At 40.4% G+C, this 21808-nt stretch overlaps 1 protein-coding gene and 1 long non-coding RNA gene across 4 annotated transcripts in view; one reads left to right on the forward strand and one right to left on the reverse strand.

The window, feature by feature from the left end:
• Window positions 1–21808, forward strand: part of vps8 (VPS8 subunit of CORVET complex) — a 537289-nt gene that overhangs the window by 299797 nt on the left and 215684 nt on the right. The gene's annotated exons all lie outside the window — the stretch shown is intronic.
• On the reverse strand, window positions 1017–9902 carry LOC125454244 (uncharacterized). Its single transcript, XR_007247953.2, has 3 exons — window positions 9692–9902; window positions 1464–1585; window positions 1017–1046 (listed from the first exon to the last, which is right to left on the reverse strand). It is a non-coding gene; the product is annotated as an uncharacterized LOC125454244 (long non-coding RNA).

A 21808-nucleotide genomic window follows, 5' to 3' on the forward strand; every position in this document is an offset into this window, starting at 1 on the left:
GTCAGCTATCTCCTTCAGAACTCTGCGGTATAGTCAATCTAGTCTGGGAGATTTATTCACTTGCAGACCTTTCAACTTTACCAGCACCTATTCCTTAGTGATGGCCACGACACTCAACTCTGCCCCCGACTCTTTTAAAATTCTGACATGCTGCTGGTGTCTTCCACTGTGAAAACTGATATAAAGTACCTATTCAGTTCTTATGCCATTTCTTTATTCCGCATTACTACTTTTCCAGCCTGATTTTCTGGCAGTCCAGTGTCTACTCTTGCCTCTCTCTTACCTTTTTAGATACCTTAAAAAAAACTCTTGCAACCTTCTTTTGTGTCACTTGCTAGCTTACCGTTATGTTTCAGAGCACCCATGATTCCCTGCCAGAAGGTGATGATTAGATAATTACCCCAACAATCATATCTGAAGATTATATTGTCGTAAGTGATTTAAATTGATAGTAAGCACACAAGTTATATATAACCATCCTTAAGTCACTGCATTTTGCTGATAAAAGCAGTCTGCTTTTATCAAAAGAGATTGCTGTACTTTTGGCCATGAGCTATTTCCTCTAGTTTATAGAGATTATGTTTTTAAGTATACTTTTATTATGAATTTTCCAGGATAATTACTTAAAGTAAAACAGACAATTCTGTTATGATAGTGGTAGAAATCGACAATCAAATTTTAACTTCCATGATCTGATTGTTATACCTGAGAGCTTTCATCGTCAACATTTTTTTCAACAAAAGAATAAATACTAACCCAAAGTGGCTGCCATAGTCATCTGACTGCAGAATGAGACAAGGCAGGAACCTGTGTAGAATAATCCAAATTACCTGCAATGAAATAGCCATTTTATCTGAGGGCATTGAAATCAGACAACTGAGTCAGTATCGATAAATTCACATATCCTGTTTAATTCATACAATGAAGCCAAACTTGTGAATATACAAGGAAACTAGATTTTCAGCAGCAGAGCAATTAAACAAAAAAAGATGAAAGTATAAAAACAATGGCTGGAAGTCTCTCTTTCTTCTTGTTTCTGTCAGCTTCTGAAAAGATAATACCAGGTGAAAAAACAAATTGGAGAAACAATCATTCACCGAGAACTCGAAGATAACTTATAAACTCGACCGCCGCTGAGAATGCAAGTCAATAATTAAACAGTTGTGGTCTCACAATAAAATTCTCACATGTTAAAGATTCCAAGGACCTCTAAGCTGTGTAGCCTTTAAGCTACCTGTCTGAATTTGACATGTGCCACTTTTAAAACTGTTCACTTGTATTTGCGTGTTTGATGTTGCATTTTATTATTTTGCTTGAGGTTGGTGCATAACAAAATTCTCCTTCTACTTTGTTAACTCATGAAAGCCTTGTAGCTGTCTTTTCAATTTTGGCGATACATACTATGTGTCAGTTGAAATGTGAGAGCAGAATGCCAAAACAAAATAAAAATATTTGTGACCAACCGGGAAATGTTGATGTAGTGGGGAACCGAATCATTCTTCTTTAACTTGTCATTGTAGTTATGAAAGGAAAGGATGGTGAATTCCTGGTGAACACTATCATTCGGCGAATGTCCACACGATCACTGGTTGCCAGAGGGAGAGAAACTCAAGTTAAAACCCATCAAGATATCAAGTGACAGTTTTAAGACCTTTGTCAGTATCTCACAAAACAGGCAACAACTCTTACTGAGATGCAGGCAGGAGAAGAATTGGGATTCTCCTTGGAACAGGTCTTTTCCATTCTGGAAAAGATGGGAAGCAGGAGTGAAACACTCTATGGGAGGAATAGTTTTGCAAGAGCTGGCTAAATGGTTGAAAGGAGTTGACTACGGGCGTCTTTAGAATTTTGGATCATCAAGACAATTGTGACCTGTGGATTAGGATTTATTGCTCGTGATCTGGAAAATTCATGTGAAATGGAACGATTGCTAAGTGACAACGGAAGCTTTGACTTGGGATGGTAGTGAGTGGTGGACCTCTGATGTAGAGCCAGAAGAGCCTTTGAGACTGCCCTTTTTAATTCCCTGTATCTGTCAGTGTAATGTGGAGTATGAGTTTTGTAAGGTATATTGTGACTATTAATTAGCTAATGCCAAATTTACCTTTATTGTATTACATATTAGTTGCCTGTTAACTAAAACTATTCATTTATCAAACATTGATTCAGTTGTCACAGTAAGTGTCTTAAAAGTGAAATATGGTCCTTCAGTTATTTCCCTTAACAATGTGGGGATTCCTGTGTTTAAAAAGTTAGCAATCTCGACGTGGATCATGGCACGCTATAGACTGTTAGAACGTAGAACAGTACAGTACAGTACAGGCCTTTCGGCGCATGACGTTGTGCCAAACTTTTACCCTAATCCTAAGGTCTATCTAACCCCCACCCCTACCTTATACTATCATCCATATGCCTATCTAATAGCCGCTTAAATGACCCTAATGAGGCCGACTCCACTATCCTCTCTGGCAATGCATTCCATGCCTGGACCACTCTCTGAGTAAAGAACCTACCTCTGACATCTCCCCTATATCTACCTCCTTTCACTTTAAAACTATGCCCCCTCATAATAGCTACCTCCACCCTAGGAAACTAGGCTGTCTATTCGATCTATACCTTTGATCATTTTGTACACCTCTATCAAGTCACCTCTCATCCTTCGTCATTCTAAGGAGAAAAGCCCTAACTCTCTCAACCTTTCCTCGTAAGACCTTCTCTCCGTTCCAGGCAACATCCTGGTAAATCTCCTCTGCACCTTTTCCAACACCTCCACATCTTTCCTGTAATGAGGCAATGAGAATTGGACACAATTCTCCAGATGTGGCCGAACCAGGCTTTTGTATAGCTGGAGCATAACTTCATGGCTCTGGAACTCGATCCCTCTATTAATTAAAGCTAACACACCATACGCCTTCTTAACAACTCTATCCACCTGGGTGGCAGCTTTCAGGGAACTGTGAACATGAACCCCAAGATCCCTCTGCTCCTCCACACTGCCAAGAATCTTTCCGTTAACCCTGTATTCTGCTTTCAAGTTTGTACTTCCAAAATGAATCACCTCACACTTTTCAGGGTTAAACGCCATCTGCCACTTCTCAGCCCAGCTCTGCATCCTTTCAATGTCCCTTTGTAACATAGAACAGCCGTCCACACCGTCCACAATGTGACCCACCTTCGTATCGTACGTGAACTTACTAATCCACCCTTCCACGCCTTCATCCAAATCATTTACAAAAATCACAAAAAAAGAGGACCCAGGACAGATCCTTGTGGTACACCACTCATAACTGAGCACCATGTTGAATATTTTCCATTCACTACTACCCTTTTTCTTCTAAGGGTCAGCCAGTCCTGAATCCGATCTGTCACATTTCCCCCTATCCCATTCCTCCTTACCTTCTGCATGAGCCTACCATAGGGAACCTTATCAAATGCCTTACTTAAATCCAGGTATACCACATCCACTGCTGTACCTTCATCCACGTGTATGGTCGCCTCTCTAAAGCATTCATTAAGGTTTGTGAGGCATGATCTACCCCTCACAATTCCATGCTGACTATCACGAATCAAACTGTGCCTTTCCAAGTGACCATAAATCCTATCTGTCAGAGCCCTTTCCAATAATTTGCCCACCACTGATGTAAGACTAACTGACCTGTAATTCCCGGGGTTATCACTATTCCCATTTTTGAACAAGGGAATGATGTTTGCCTCTCTTCAGTCATCCGGCACTATACCCATGGACAGTGCAGACGAAAAGATCATCGCCAGAGGTCATGCGATCTCTTCCCTCACTTCCCATCAGGCCCGGGGGACTTATCTGTCATCAACATCTTCAAAATTCCTAGCACATCTTCCTTACTAACATCTACCTCCTCTAGCCGACCAACCTGTTTCACACTGTCCTCCTCTACAACTCGGTCCCTCTCAGTTGTAAATACTGAAGAAAAGTATTCATTTAGGACCTCTCCTATCTCTTTCGGCTCCGTGCACAAATTCCCTTTATAACCCTTGATCAGCCCTACCCTTTTTCTGGTCATTCTCTTATTCCTCACGTACGTGTAAAAAGCCTTGGAGTTTTCCTTGTTCCTGTTGCCAAAGTTTTGTCATGCCCCCTTGTAGCTCTCTTAAGCCCTTTCTTCAGCTCTTTCCTGTATTACTTGTATCCGCCTAGAGCCTTTTCCAATCCTTGTTTCCTAAACCTTATATAAGCATCCTTCTTCCTCTTAACCAGTTGCTCGACTTCTCTCGAGAACCAAAGCTCCCTGACTCATCCGCATCTTCCTTGCTGCTAGGGACTAACATATCGAGCACACACAGTATGCATTCCTTAAACAATATCCACATTTTAATACTGCTCTTCCCTGACAGCATTTGTTCCCAATTTGTTACCCAGTTCTTGCCTAACAGAATTATAATTGCCCTTCCCCCAAATATATCCCTTTCCATGATTATTGTAAAAGTAACAAAGTTATGATGGCTACCGCCAACATGCTCTCACAATAGGTCTAACACTTGGCCCAGTTCATTGCCAAGCACCAAATCCAAAGTGGCCTCTCCTCATGGTGGCCTTTGTACACAGAAGGATTCCTGAATGCATTGGACAAAATCCGTTCCATCTAAACTGTTACACCTAAAATGTTTCCAGTCAATATTGGGAAAGTTGACGTCACCCGTGACCACAACCCTGTGCCTTCTGCATCTTTCCATCTGCATCTCAATCCACTCCTGTACCTTTCTGCAACTATTAGGGAGTCTAAAAAAAACACCCAACAAAGTGACTGCTCCTTTCTTGTTCTGGACCTCATCCCAATGGACTCTTTCGACATATCATTCTCGAACTGCCTTTCAGTAGCTGCTGTACTAGCCCTGACTAGCAATGCCACTCCCCCGCCTCTTTTTCCACTCTTCTGTTTCTTTTAAAGCATCTAAATCCTGAAACTTCCAACAACCACTCCTCTCCCTATGTTACCCAAGTTTCTGTAATGGCCGCAACATCATAGTTCCATCGTAGCATGTTGTTTGCCTTTTTGTGTTGACTAAATAGACTTTTCTATGAAATATTTACCACTCACTTTTAATTCATTTAGTTGACTGGACATCAGTGTTATTGATAGGCACAGAAGGAATGTATATCAAATAAACACAAACTTGCAATTCAAATAATATAATCCTGATAAAACAAATTTGATGTTAACCGGTTGCATTTTATAATCAAGTTAGTGCTGATCAACGATCAATCTCAATGCTGCTAAGGCAGGTATCACAATGATACTCAGCTATGATGTAAAGCAAAAAGTGTCATTTATTTCCTTTAACTTGACATGCCATTGGTGCCAAGGGCAGAAACTCAGCCTAATTTCCCAAACTGTGGCTGGTGTAGGTTTGAAAGAGACAAATATACCTAAGCTACTTGTATATTAATGTGACATTTAAATAATGCAACTTCTTTTGGAGTTAAAGCTGTCTTTTATGTATAATCATTTCCACATTTCTGTTCCGGCTACAGGCCAGATTGGATGCTTAGTGAGATAGTGCTCTCTTAAATGTATGAGCTTGTACATGCATCACTTTTATTCCCTAACTTCAGTGAATTTTGGGGAAAAAGAAGCAGAAACTAAATCTACGTTGATGACATACTGCACCTTGATATTTGATAATCCCAAATCAGTTTTACTTCCTTCCAGAAATTATGTGGCACTGAAATTCTCCTACCTGATAGAGAAATGAACCAATTTTTTCCACTCCCCTAATAGCCAAACATCAGGATTTTCTGATTTCACAGGCACAAGAGTTTGCCCTTCCATCTTTTTTAATACATCATCCTTTAAATAGAAATAGGAATTCTAATTTCTTACTGAGGGATGTCAAAGAGTCTTTAGGGTGCTGTACTAATATAGCTGGGTCAGCACATAATTCTAGGAAATTATTTCGGTTGCACTTGATGCTGAGGCCAGACTCTGCCGCTTACAAACAAACGTTGTTGTAGTAGGTAGTTTGGTTTTTCAAGGTAGAAAGCTGCGTGATGATGTTATTGCAGCGAGTTTACAGGAATATCTTGGGCTGAATTTGAGAACACCAGTCCAAACTTGGCGGGATAATTCATGATTCTGTCATTTCTAACTTGGCAGGCACATAATTTGACAGGCTGAACCTTTTATTTGGAAGGAGTACCCTGCTTATTGGCTTAGATTCATCTGGAGTGAAGAGAATATTAAGATTTTCTATCTTGCAATATTTTACGGGCTCTTCAGATAACAATCCTTTTGTGTTTACTAGCACTTTAAAAGATTGAACCCGTTGTTTTTTAATGGATTATTTGCATCTAATTACTGGATTATTTGCATCTAATTACCTGATTATTTGCATCTAATTATGTGTCATGTAAAATCTATCTGTTGAGCTTCATCAATAAAGATATCAGTTCACTGAAAGTGCCTTGGTAGAACTTGAAAGTGATACTGGTGGTAATTTAGTGTCAAAGTGTGTTAAATTCCAAAATGCATGAATACTAAAGTACAAAGAATAATTTAAATTGACCAACATGTTGACTGCTATTCGAGAAATTGTATGATTACGCTTTGGACATCTATATCGCAGCTCCGAAATCCTTAATAAAATGTTCCTATTCCTTGATTTATTTTCTTGGACCATTAGTAGCAGTTCGTATAAAATTCTGGACTGGATGCCTTATTGAGTTTTCCTTTGTACACCTTGTCATCATCACCTTTTATGTGGCATCCGACTTTCAATTAGGGTTATAATTTGTTTCAGTCGTGCTTTTTGTGGGGTATCATTTTGAATGGTATGTTTCAGATTGCTGATTTTTAGAAAATAAGGGCTTTTCAAATCACAATTCCAACTTCACATTACCAATTCAAAGTGGCTTATCAGAGGAGACAGCACTATGAGTCGAATCAACTGTTGATATTCTGATATATTATATGAGAAATACAAGGCCAGTGACAATATGGTCATAAAATGGGCACAGGACAGGCAGCAGTGTTTGAGCAAAGCTTTTTCCTCACCAAAGAAAGAGATTTGTAGCTTGATGTTCCGTTGCCAATCCTTATAAAGCCAATTAATAATAGTCTACAGCTTTAGCATTTTAATCCGAGTTACCTGTTGTTAGTTCAGAACTGCTTCGGGGAGGCATAAAATCGTTAATTTGAAAACAGCAAGGTGACTCTGAAAGCACACAGAATTGTGTCTATCGCAGTAGCTACAAAAAAACCATTTTTGAATTTTGTTGTTTTTTGGTCTGTTTTTCCCTTTGAGTTAATAGATGTTTGAGTGCAATCCAGTAGCAGGTGGTTCCTCTGTTCCCATTGGCCATTCTTTACATATATGTCGAATATAATGAGTACTGACTTGCAGCCGTTGAGCCATCGTAGCAGAGGCTAGTTATTTTATTTGCGAAGAATCGGTATGTGTTCAATGGAATGAGTTTTATTGATGTGCAGGTAACGTGATAACTATAATAGGAACAGGTGTTTTTACAAGTTTTAAACAGATTATTTTGATTCACGACAATAAGATTGGTATGGTATAAACTCCTTGTCAAGGAAAAATAGCTTCCTTCGCTAAATGAGCATTTGTATCATGCAGCATTTTCTGTCATTCAGACAACTCTGATTCCGGATTCAGCACTGTCTACTGAATATAAATTTTACTAACCACAGGAAATAGTTGAGGAAATCTGCCCTTCATGGCTCAGTGGGTAGCATGCTCAGCTTGAGTCAGAGGGTTGTGAGTGCGAGTTCCACATAATCACTTGAACATAAAAACAAAATGGCACTCTGATCCAAAATTTGAGGTGAGATGTAAAACCCGAGGCCCTATCTGCATTGGCGAGTGGACACAAAATCCCCAAGACACTTTGCTTTTAAAAAAAAATTCCCTGGTGTCCTGACCAATGTTTGCTTCTTCAAATGGTACCACTGAGCCAGTTTATTTGGTCGTTGTCCTATTTCTCTTTATGGGAGCTGAGTGTGCGCATATTGGCTGCTGAATTTCCCATTTTACAGCACTGATACCACTTCAAAATTACTTTGGTGGCTGTAAAGTGCCTTGGGGTAAGCTGTGCTCATGAAAAGAGCCATAAAAATGCAATTTTTTTCTTTTTTACTTGTTCGAAAACATCTCAACTATTTTGAACAATGTGATAAACTCTCAATGGAACCCTGTGTATCATCATGAAATCACCTATAATCAGGAAGTATGTCACGTAAGGTTTATGTCTTCAGTAAAGTCCTAGCATCTCATTTTTCACCACAGATCAAATCTTATTGTATGCATGTTTAATAAGAATAGTTCCATGGCCTTACATTTAAAAACATGTAAATTGTATATTATATTCATTGAGCTAGGCAACTGACTATTTAATGTAATGACAGCAACAGAAATCCCTTATGAAGAAAGATTTGTATCTTTCAACTGTTATTGAAAGCTAAAGCAATGTTTAATTCACAATAGTTATTGTCTTGGGCATCTCAGTGTCCCCCCAATGAAAGACATTAAAATGTTGAGTACAATTGATGCAACTGGAACGATAAATTCTCATTACATTTTAGTCAATATTTCTTGAGCAGCGACAGCAATAAACTGACAGTGGTGATTACGCAAACTGAACAGGTTTGTCAGAGCCAACCTCTGGCATATGTAGATTGTGAGCACCACATACTTAAAAACAAAAAAATCTTTGAAAGTGAACATTATATAGCAATCACATAATCATATTCTCATATGTCACATTCCCTACAGAGAGCAATAACTTTAAAAATGGAGATTTGAATTCCCACTGATAGCCTCAAAGGAGTACATGGCAGCCTTTCATACTTTCACTGTACCTCACAAGCAAAATTAGCATTGAACAAATGTTATTTTAGTGGTTAACTAACCCACTAACTTATTGAACTTAGCACAACCAAAAAACAGAATACTATACAAAACAGAACACTGTACAAAACGCTAGTACGGCCTCACTTGGAATATTGCGTACAGTTCTGGTTGCCCCATTACAGGAAGGATGTGGAAGCATTGGAAAAGGTGTAGAGGAGATTTACAGGATGTTTCCTGGTCTGGAGTGAAATTCTTATGAGGAAAGGCTGAGGGACTTGGGTCCGTTCTCATTGGAGAGAAGGAGGCTAAGAGGGGATTTAATAGAGATATACAAGATGATCAGAGGATTAGATAGGGTGGACAGTGAGAGTCTTTTTCCGAGGATGATGACGTTGGCTTGCACGAGGGGGAAAATTGAGGCGTGATAGATTGAAGACAGATGTCAGAGACAGGTTCTTTACTCAGAGTGGTAAGTGCGTGGAATGCCCTGCCTGCCAATGTAGTTAACTCAGCCACATTAGGGGCATTTAAACAGTCCTTGTATAAGCATATGGATGATGATGGGATAGTGTAGGGGGAATGGGCTTGGATTAGTTCACAGGTCGGTGCAACATCGAGGGCCGAAGGGCCTGTTCTGCGCTGTATTGTTCTATGTTCTATATGTCAATACACCAAACTCTACAAAGTATTGTATATTTCCCAGGACTCAGTCCAAAGTTACTCCCAGTTTCTAAGAAACTCCTACTTCCCATTTCCATGAATCACAATGCCTGGCAAAAGTTATTTCTCTCACTTTCTGAAAACCCCCAAACTGACTTCCAAAACGAGTCCATGATATTACAACACTTACCAGTTAACCTGGGATGAATCCTTCAGTATCCTTACATTTTCATGGGCTGTGTCTCTTAAGATAAAAATGTATCCCCATCTGCATTCTTCCTGGTGGCGAAACAGAACTTATTTTTCCTTCTGTCTCAGTTCCCTATCTCTGTCTCACTCTGGGACTTATGCACCCTCTGTCCAGGGTCTCTGAGTCAGCAAGAGAGAAACAAACAGCTTTGGCTGTTGTTGTTCAGCTGTAAAAGGTGGAAATTGGATTTTAGTAGGTCTTAACTTAATTCCAGTGGCAAACAGGTCACATTGGCTTATTGACAGGCAAAATTAGTTGAAGGTCACATGCATCATTTTACCTTGAATTAGAAGAAAGAATTGAAAGCTCAAATGTCCCGTAAAAGCTTACATGCTTTTATAGCTAGCAAAGAATATGTTCCAGGTTTGCGAAAGAGGGCATGTGTAACTGGATTGTGTAGTTTTAACACATAAAGTAGGATCAGATCGACCTTAATTATGGCAACTTCAACACTTGGAAGGGCTACAGTGCATATAAGATCAAGTGACTGTTATGTCGGGAGACTTCATAGACTCCCTACGGTGTGGAACCAAGCCATTTGGCCCATCAAGTCACACTGACCCTCCAAAGACCTACCCACCCTGACCCAACCCCACCTACCATATCCCTGTAACCCTGCATATCCTGTGGCTAATCTACCAAGTCTGTACATCCCTGAACACTGCGGGCAATTTAACATGACCAATCCACCTAACCTGCACATCTTTGGACTGTCGGAGGAAACCCACACAGACAAAAGGAGAATGTGCAAACTCCACACAGACAATCGCCCGAGAGTGGTATTGAACCCCGATCCCTGGCACTGTGAGGCAACAGTGCTAATGACCGAGCCACTGTGCTGCGTGTCACTTCCTGACGTGTAGACAAAGTGTGTGACAGTAAGCTCAAAGAATTCAATTGTAGGTATAGTAAGAAGCAGTTGGTATGGGCCAATGAGTACAGAGGCATTCAGGATGCAAGTCGGGAACAGTTTGAAGCCACTGCGGCACAATTAATTGGGAAGAGGGTCTGTTTCTGAAAATCCAGAAGAACTGAAGCAATTGCGACGAAAATGATTAGGAGAGCTTAACCAGGTGTTAACACTTGAACTCTTTCCTCTCAATAGAGGAGGAAACTTTTAGGATATTTTCCAGCAATTTCTAACACTGCTGTGTTCCTGAAAATCTTAACTTAAATGTGTCATTCATTCCGAAACAAACCTATGTTCAAATCCTTTAGCTCCTTTGGACATTTCTTGTCCTGGGAAGAAAAACATTATGCAAGTTGAAAGACTACGCAGCGCCGTGCATTCCTGACTGAAATAAGTCCCAAACTAAAATATATCACTAGCTATAAAATAAATTAAATGCAGTACACCCAGTGTATATTATGGTATTTTAAAAAATAATACTCACCTGTTGTATTTGAGAAGCCAGGCTGTACCCAGTGGTGGAAGTTAGTCAGTTCAGGAAGCTGCAGTGTTGTTGTATTGATCAACTTCTGATACTAGACAAATCCCTTAGCGTGAGTTTGGTGCCACAGGAGAAGGGATCGGCTTCAACGATGAAGGAAACAATCTTGGATAAGGGCAGAGGGAGACATGGCTGGCGTGGGTGTTGTGATTGTTATGAGGTCAGCCAGGTGGACCTCATAGAATATGAGTCCTCTGATTGGGACTGTTAGTCTGTCCAATCAGGGAGCCCTGGCTGACAGATAAAAAGGAGTGTTCAACATTCTGACGCTCTGGAAGTGGTTCTGAGGGAGCTGGACCAGTGGCTAGGACTTTTCATGCGTAAATAAACGATGACTTGGTGACATGATACCAGCCTCTGGGGAGTTATTTCAGTGTGGAAAGAGAAGCTAAGTCTGGGGCGTAAGCTGGGAGGTAAGGTCAGGTCCTGGGTGCAGAGAGATAATGTCAGAGGCAAGCAAAACCATGAGGAGGGGAGGTTAATTCCCTAAGCCTGGAATCGAGGGGAATGATGATAACCAGATAATGTCAAAGTTATTCAAGAAAATGGACCTTAAAAATAAAATCACGTTAAAACAAAAAGAAGAGCAGCTTAGGCAAGGATGTGGTGTAACCATTTTATTCTGAATTGTTTAATTATTAATGGATCTCTTATGTTAGTTACTATAAAATATTATATCTGTATGCATCTTAAATCTATGTATACTTTCTATCAACATGTTCTTGAGGAAAGCACTATGCTCAATTTTAGAATTGCCACTTTATGTAAACCTGTCACACAGCAATTAAACAGAAATGCAATGGAGGTGCTGTAGCAGGTGAATGTAGTTACAGTGTGTCAAGTTTACATAAATGATTTTTATTATAAATTTGAATATATAACTTTATTAAGGAACACAAATAAGAATAGAATTTGTTTAAAACAGAGATTAAAGTTCTTCATAACTATACTTGGATCATGATTCCATACTTTCAACACCCCAGGTGACTAAATGAAAGTAAACATTTAATTAGAATTTTTTTTACATTAGTTTCAGTAATTTTTCAAGATTTTTCATTTTGCTTTTCCTCAAAGATGATTTTGGAACAAGCTATACTTAGGTATTGTGCTTTAAATCAGGTGAATTTTTATAAGTTTAAAGAGCCACAGTTTGTAATCTCTGCTACAGGAGAATGTGAGGTGTTAGTAAACCAGAGATTGAAGAGGTTTTTGCGGTGATCAGATGATCATCATCCTTACATCTAAGTAAAATAATAGACAAGCAGTGTATCAAATGGAGTGGGGTTGGGGAAATTTCATAGTGTGTATTTTTACTGACGGCTGATGAGACCAATCCATAAGAATCAGGTTCTGCCACAAGTGACACAATGAATCAGTTATCAGGTATCTCCGTGAGTTGTCTTCTGTATTGGCACCTGTTGCTAAATGGATGTGCTGATGAATCATCATGGTGATATAACCAACCCACACGTGATGTTATCAGTTTTCTCTGTTGTCAACTAATGTCTCACAGGTGTTCATGTCACACTTACAGGTCTCCTTAAAGTGGAGCTTTGGGCTTCCTGAAGAACTTCTGGCTACCTAACAATATCGAAAGTCCATAGCTAGGCCAAGGTCTTCTGTCACATCAGTGTCCCTAAGCCAAAAAGCTGCTTGTGCGTGATGAGTGCCAATATACTTGAGAGTTTTCCTTTGATTAAATCACAAATCTTCACTGATGAGACTCATTAAACAACCTGAGGTGGGATAGTAAATAGTTTGCAGATATTTTCAGTGATTCTGGAGTGATATTCATTTGTTCTGGATATTTTTTGAAAGTTTCTTTGTTGTTTAACCATTTGGCCCAATACACTTGGAGTATGTTAAATTTCTCATAGCGTTAGTACAATGTTCTGAACTAGTACAGAACTTTAGGAGACTGCTATTTCTTCAGTTGTTTCCTTCTGTAAAAAGAGGAGTGAGGAAACAGCAATGTGACATCAGAAAACCAAATAGAAGGAGACACACTCGTTGATATTTCTTCCTCCTAACAGCATGTTTCAAGCCCAGGATAATATAGCCCTGCTTTGTTTGGAAGAGCAGTTGTTAAGGAGGCTCCAGTTCTGGGTGGAGACTTGTGCCACTTTGAGTCACCTGTTAGAGTTAACACATCATTGTCTATTCCTGTCAAGGTCACTGTAACTTTATTGACTTCAGTTCCTAGGCTGCCACAGGGAAATTGGTAATGTCAAGCATGTGACAATGACATGTTTTGCAGGAGATTACTTCCCTTGTTTGCCCATGCTTCCAGAAACAACAAGTAGGGTTTTGTTTTATTTACATCCATAGTTATCTTCAAAAACACACTGCCATTATGAATCTCAAGGGCGCCACTGCATTGACATAAGACTGATGTACAGTTCCTGGTAATGTCTTGTGCACTTCTGCGTCTGATTTCCTGTTTTTTTTATTTTGTAATGAACATCCATTCACCTTGCTGTTTGTATTTACTCTGGAAAAAGAGGAAAGGATCAGGGACTTGTAGGAGATTTTACATTATTTTTTAAACATTCAGAAACCAAGAATTATAATTAACAGGATCCCACTCTAAATCTAACAATTTTATTGAGAATTTAAACAAAATAGTTTCAATTCAATCATGTAGTTGCCCTGAAGTGGTCAGTTTGAGAGGCATGTGAATCCTTTGGAGTAGTCCTCCCTTAGGGGAGCCAATGACCTCATAGTATTATTGCTCAGCTATTAATCCAGTCACCCCCAGGTAATGTCCTGGGTTCAAGCCCTGCTATGGCAAATAATTCAATAAAAACCTGGAACTAAGACAGTAATGATGATCATTGAAAGCACTGTTTTCAATTTTTTTCAATTTTCAAGATTTCCAGAAAGAGTCATGTAGTTCACGAGTTAATTTTAGGGAAGGAAACTGTTGTCCTTACCTGGCCAGACCCATTTAGATGTGGGTGACTCTTAACTGCCTCTTGGCATTTAGAGATGGGCTATAAATGCTGACCCAGCCAGTGGCGCCCACATTCATTAAAGAATTTTAAAAAAATATTTGACTGAGATCTTCAGCTCGATTTGTCTGGACTGATCAGCTTTTGATTATTTAGCACATTCCAAAATGTTTCCATTTGATTGGTCATCTCGAGTTTAGAATTAAGTTTTATTGTGACATATACTCAAGTACAGGGAATTGAGTCTGGTGAAAAGTTTACAATGGCACCATCTTAGATACAAGGTACCTAGGTACAAAACATTGAAAAGTAAAGAAGTAAGTTAAATCTAGGGCATATTCCTGTCCCACTGCGGTTGCGTTCTGGTTCCGTCAGCCTCTTCTGACTTCAGCTATTTGTCATAATTAACAAATGTTCGAAAGGTACTATTCAATTCAGCAGTTTCACTGCAATGAACAAGTATCAATCTAATTCGCAAGTATTGCACCCATCCAGTCACCAAATAACAGCCACTGTTCTGACCTCCTGGCTGGCTAACCCTTCCATCATAAACGATTTCAAACACGCTTGGCTTATGAATGCTCTGAGGAATCCAGCCATTGGGTACCAAGTAAAATTAATGCAGTCTGGCTTGTTAAACTCTTATTATTAGGAACGAAGCCTAACCAGGCCAACAAGCCTGCTCAAATGAGGCAATCATTCTGGGTGATGCTAGCACAACTGTATGGGGAAGGCACGGATGGCTGTTCACATAAGGAATCCAATCCAATGGCCTTTTTCGGTTGTATCCTTGTCACGGGAGAAGCTATCAGATGTCTACATTCTCCTACTTGTAATGAAAGGCCAGTGTCCTGATAGTGTGAGAGTTGCCGACTGTTACAGCTCCTTTGATGTTTCATTGTAAACCCAGATAGATGTATGAGAGGCAGTACTGTTATGATGGCAGTAGTATGAAGTGAGAGACATTGAAAATGCATGAGGGATCAGGTGGAAATGGGAACTGCAGATGCTGGAGAATCCAAGATAATAAAGTGTGGAGCTGGACGAACACAGCAGGCCAAGCAGCATCTCAGGAGCACAAAAGCTGACGTTTCGGGCCTAGACCCTTCATCAGAGAGGGGGATGGGGTAAGGGTTCTGGAATAAATAGGGAGAGAGGGGGAGGCGGACCGAAGATGGAGAGAAAAGAAGATAGGTGGAGAGGAGAGTATAGGTGGGGAGGTAGGGAGGGGATAGGTCAGTCCAGGGAAGACGGACAGGTCAAGGAGGTGGGATGAGGTTAGTAGGTAGGAGATGGGGGTGCGGCTTGGGGTGGGAGGAAGGGATGGGTGAGAGGAAGAACAGGTTAGGGAGGCAGAGACAGGTTGGACTGGTTTTGGGATGCAGTGGGTGGGGGGGAAGAGCTGGGCTGGTTGTGTGGTGCAGTGGGGGGAGGGGATGAACTGGGCTGCACAACCACACAACCAGCCCAGTTCATCCCCTCCCCCCACTGCACCACACAACCAGCCCAGCTCTTCCCCCCCACCCACTGCATCCCAAAACCAGTCCAACCTGTCTCTGCCTCCCTAACCTGTTCTTCCTCTCACCCATCCCTTCCTCCCACCCCAAGCCGCACCCCCATCTACCCACTAACCTCATCCCACCTCCTTGACCTGTCCGTCTTCCCTGGACTGACCTATCCCCTCCCTACCTCCCCACCTACACTCTCTCCACCTATCTTCTTTCCTCTCCATCTTCGGTCTGCCTCCCCCTCTCTCCCTATTTATTCCAGTTCCCTCTCCCCATTCCCCTCTCTGATGAAGGGTCTAGGCCCGAAACGTCAGCTTTTGTGCTCCTGAGATGCTGCTTGGCCTGCTGTGTTCATCCAGCTCCACACTTTATTATCAGGGATCAGGTGGAGATGCCTGTTACCCATTCTTGTGTGCTGCAGTTCTCTGCAGCATGACATTATAATGCTAACTTTCATTCTGCAGTGGTGTGAAGCATTAAGTATACCATAGCACATGCTCTGACAGAATGCAGCAAATGATTCGTCCTTTTGCAACTTGAGCCTGGGTCTTTTGAGCCATCCACAGCCACTGCTATCTACATTGGCTTGATCAGTCAGAATGGCCTCTCATTACTATCAGAAAGGAAAATAACTTACCGTGTCCCCTGGACAGTCTTTCGGAAAACCTGTAGTGAGGCATCAATAACATGTGGTACTACTATTTGCCTGATCTCTGACAGCTTTAGGGATGGCTGGGGGTGGGTGATGCGCAGGAGTTGAGTGATATGCCTAGATTGCAGTGATTGAAGGGCTGCCTTAAAAACATGGTGCCTGAAATTTGGAGCCTAGAAGGCCCTGAGGCAGGACAGAATTTTCCTCCCACTTGCCTGTAAAATATGGCGTTTTACCCACTTGTGAGTATTTAATGAACTAGGAAAAACATATTGATGTTAGATAAATCTCCTCCCGCATGCAACTGGAAGACATTGTTGCTTTTCTACCCTCATTCTTGGCCTTAAAGAAAACAGAGAGAACTGTATTGTGATCAAAGCTGTGGTTCGACTAGATTCTTTGTCATGCAAACCATTGAAATTCTCAAGCAACGGTTCCATTGCCAGGAGAAGTTCGTTGGCTTCTTGCAGCACAGCTTAGTGAGAGTCCCTATGTGCCAGTGGTTTACTGTTCACAACATAACTTCACTCTCCAACAGGGACAAAACACGGTGGCTCTATGGGATGAGGAAGGGAACGTTGAAATAGATGATGAGAGGAAGAAGTGGATGATCATTCAAGTTTATCTGCACGCCCAAATTTAAAGGGCACGGGCAGGCTGAATGGCCTTTTCTCCAGGTTAGGGGAGTGTAAAACTAGACGGCATAGGTTTAAGTTGAGAATGGAAGGATTTAAAAGACACCTAAGGGGCAACTTTTTCACGCAGAGGTGGTGCGTGTATGGAATGAACAGCCAAAGGAAGGGGTGGAGGCTGGTACAATTACAAAATTTAAAAAGCATCTAGATGGGTATATGAATAGGAAGGGTTTAGAGGGATATCGGCCAAATGCTGGCAAATGGGACCAGATTAATTTAGGATATCTGGTCTGCATGAATGAGTTTGCTCAAAGGATCTGTTTCCCTGCTGTACAGCTCTATGACTCTCTAACATCTTACAAGTCAATGAGCTACCTGTACTGTGGTGATGACTGATACCTGATCTGTTGAATATAGTAAGGCTGGATCATGAAAGATCATTACAGCCTCCTGATCTATGCTCTAAATTAAAGCTCAATCAGAGTATTCAGTTTCGATCACAAGGGCTTTCTGTTGTTGCCAACACCATTTCCACTGTGTTCCCACTGTCACTACAGGTTATCCAATTGCACAATTAAACATTTAGCAATCTGAGAATGCTTCTGAATTATAAGATACTGAGACCAAATACAGGGTGAACAGCACTGTTGAATGACAGATTACCAATGGAAAATTTGAAAGTTATAGTAGGTTCTTATCCTGTATAGTGTACAATCTACTGTAAATTGATGAATGATGGTGATTCAGGACAATTATATTTGTGCTTCAGTGCTCAATTTGTGTGTGGTCAGTATTTGGAAAATAAACAGTTGTTTTATTTTTCGTTCTATACTCCTACCTTATTTGTACAAACTGACAGAATCAATTTAGCTTCTCATCTGATACTTCCCATCCAGTCCATCCTGCTTCCTGTTGCTGGATTAATTCTGTGTCCATATCACTGTTGATTGATTAGACAATTGAGTCTTTAATTGCATCATGTCAGCCACAAGCTACTTCTTGTCCCACTCAGATATTGTACATCGACACTCTTTTCATCCATAATATTGTGGCACACAGGGCATTCACAAAATGGTAAGTCTGGGTGGTGATTTTTTTATCATTTAGACTGAACCTAATAATCAAAATTACTAATTGAACTAACTTGAGGATTTAATATGATATGCACTGGTAATGTAATTGGGGCCAGTTAACGCAGTTGGCTGCATAGCGGGTTTGCAATGCAGAGTGATGACAACAACATGGGTTCAATTCCAGAGATAATGGGAACTGCAGATGCTGGAGAATCCAAGATAACGAAGTGTGGAGCTGGATGAACACAGCAGGCCAAGCAGCATCTCAGGAGCACAGATGCTGCTTGGCCTACTGTGTTCATCCAGCTCCACACTTTGTTACCATGGGTTCAGTTCCATGTAGGACTATCCTTCTCAACCTCTCCCATGCCTGAGGCTTGGTGACCCTGAGGTTAAACCACTGGTTAGCCTCATGGTCCTTTGAGACTATGGTATCCTTGCTTTGTGAATGTGATTCATTGAATGGTAAACATTGAACATTCAGCTTACCAGACAGCCAGCAGCAACATGTTACGTGAAATTAATTCAAACTGCATTGAGGCATTATGAATTTCAGTCTGTTGTTTTCTTTGTCATGATAATGCTGACAGCCAAATTGGTAATTTGATCATTAAGAGCCAATTGAAGAGGAAATTTACTATGTTATGTTGTTCACTAAAGGTAACTTGGTAGGAAAGGTTTTCTTTTTCTTAAATTCATATAATTCCAAAGATTGATGGCTGTGATATTACTCTGTAATTCTAATCACCAGAACTCCATTTTGTTCTGCTTCTAGAATTAACTGAAATGGTAATAGAACAATAATTTCACTTCAGAGGGAAACAAACACCTTAAAAGACTTCGATGAAATGAAACTGAATTGAATGCAAGATGGCAGCTAACAGCAAATATCTCACAATTTGGTTTAGATTAATTATCACCAGCAAATATTAAAGACAAAAATGGTCATCTGGGGAAGAGCTAAGTTCAGTAATTTAAGAAGGGCTGCAGCTTCAGTAAAGGCGTTCAGTAAATTGGAAAAGCTGATAAAGCAATAACAGACGACATTCAGTGACAGACTAAGCAAAATCTAGACATATTCTATTGAAGAATGTAGATAGCCTATCCAAGGCTATGGAATCCTGGATGATGGCGATAAAAGGTAAAAGACCAAAATATGAGGTTTTGGTGTAAATGTCAGGAGCGAAATGCAATTAGCTCCCAGGATGATTATGAACAGTGCAGGAGGGATATGAAAAAAAATTGATACGAGAGGCAAAGGAAGACTACAGTTAAAAGAGCAACAAACAACATTTAATTGAACCCAAAAATAATTTACAAACCTATGCCTTTTAAGAGTTTAAGGTAAGAAAAGTCAGTTCTATAAGGGTCCAAAGATAAGTCTCCATGTGCAGTCGTAGATATGGCCAAAGTATTGAATTAATACTTTTGATCAGGTGTTACAAGGGGAGCAGATGTTGTAAAGACTACACTGAAAGAAATGCAGGTATTTATGTGTAGAGCAGTAATAGATAGAGGAGATGAACCAAAACAGTTCTGAGGTTGGGTCTCTGGATCTGAAATGTTAACTTGAATTTCTCTCCACCAATGCTGGCAGACCAGCTGAGCTTTTCTAGCATTTTCTGTTTTTGTTCCTGATTTACAGCATCCACAATTCTTTTGGTTTTTACGAATCAAAACAATTGCTCAAAGAAAGAAACAAAGATGGAAATAGCAAAGGCATTATTCACAGTCTTTAGCTCAGCATTGTATTCAAGAGTATTGCCAGAGAACTAAAGAGTTTCTAACTTGCATTTGTATTACTGTAACGATTGATGGCTAAACCAGGTGATTCAGGCCAGTCAGCCTAACATCACTTCTATCAAGGACAAAATAAGTTTTTGTTTGGTAAGGCATGAGTTACCCAGGAACATTTACACAGAATTATTAAAAGCTGACTTGATTGAATTCTTTGAGACAATAGCATGTTGATCAACAGATGTAGGAGATAATCTATACATAAGCAGTAGTGGTAACATCACTGAACTGGTCATCTAGAGGCCCAGATTGATGCTTTCAGGTTCTTGCTTTGAATACCACTATGCTGGATGGCATTTTAGATTTTGTATTTTTTTACAAAGAGCTTGTCAATTATCTTAAAATCCGTCTTGTTCCTCGAGGTCCTTGAGGAAAGACATCTGCCATCCTTACCAGATCTGGCCTACAAATAACTCTAAACCTACAGAAATGATTCTTAGCTATGCTGTACCTCTCTAGGCTATTTCAATTCAAACAAGGACAAATATGGATTGGCAATAAATGCAAGCCTTGCCAGTGAGTCCAATATGCCATGTAAGAATTTTAAAAAGTACTTTTGGAAGGCAGTTAATAAAGCAGCATAAAAAAATTTCACTGAGAAGACTGAAGGCCATGGAATTAAGCCAAACGATGGAAGTATGGCCGCAGAATTGACAAAGTGACAAGAAGCAGAAATGGATTTTTTTAGACTGGTAGGTTGTTTGCAGTGGTTTTCCACAAAGACCAATTATTTTGATTTGTATCAGATGGTCTTAGCTTGGGTATATATACACTTTGCAGGTCATGTGAAACTTTGCAAAATAGTAGATATTTGCAAGATTAATTATAAGACTCAGGAAGGACAATGGACAGAAGCATGGCAGATAGAATTCAAGATGGAGGACTAGTTTGAAAAGACAATAATGGAAAATTTAGAAGTTAGAAGTGCAAAGAGACTTGGGAGTTATAGTCCAGGATTGTCTCAAGGTAAACTTGCAGGTTAAGTCAGTAGTCAGGAAGGCAAATGCAATGTTGACATTTATTTTGAGAGGACTTGAATGTAAAAGCAGGGATGTACTACAGAGGTTTTACAAGGCCCTGGTCAGGCCACATTTGGAGTATTGTGTGCAGTTGTGGGCTCTGTACCTGAGGAAAGCTGTACGGCCCTGGAGAGGGTTCAGAGGAGGTTTCTCAAGAATGGTCCCAGGAATGAGAAGCTTAACATATGAGGAACATTTGAGGACTCTGGGGCTAACCTTATTGGAGTTTAGAAGGATGACGGGGGATCTAATTGAGACTTACAGAATACTGAATGGCCTGGACAGAGTGGATGTTGGGAAGATGTTTTCATTGATAGGAGAGACTCGGACCCGAGGGCACAGCCTTAGAGAAAAGAGGAAGACCTTTCAGAATGGAGATAAGGAGAAACTTCTTCAGCGAGAGAGTGGTGAACCTGTGGGAATTCACTGCCACAGAAGGCTGTGGAGGCCAGGTCATTGAGTTCATTTAAAACTGAGATAGATAGGTTCTTGATTATCAAGGGGATCAAGCGTTACGGGGAGAAAGCGAGAGAATGGGGTGAAGGAACTTATCAGCCACATCAAATGTCAGATCAGATTTGATGGGCTGAATGGCCTAATTTCTGCTCCTATGTCTTATGGTCTTACGGAAATGGAGTGTCTTTTGAAAGGTGTAGAAAAACAGAGCAAACTTGGTGTCAACAGGAAAATTCTTAAAGGTGCAGAAAAAGTTGAGTGGGTGGAATCTTATACGAGTCTGAATGACGAATATTATGGTAAGATTTGTGGCATAATTGAATGGAAAGTCGTGCGAGGCCCATCTCAGCATCAGGAGCATCTTGTTTGCACCTTCTATACTTTTGCTGTGCAAAGAAGCAGGTTTCTCACTCGGCATTGACAAGTTATCAATTTGAAAAAATTGTTAAATACCTTAAGAATGCCACAAACTGCCTCTTTAATATTCAGCTTCCTATCTTACAAAATGTGCCACA

The sequence above is a fragment of the Stegostoma tigrinum genome, chromosome 7, assembly GCF_030684315.1.
Source record: "Stegostoma tigrinum isolate sSteTig4 chromosome 7, sSteTig4.hap1, whole genome shotgun sequence".
In the NCBI taxonomy this organism is placed as follows: Eukaryota; Metazoa; Chordata; class Chondrichthyes; order Orectolobiformes; family Stegostomatidae; genus Stegostoma; species Stegostoma tigrinum.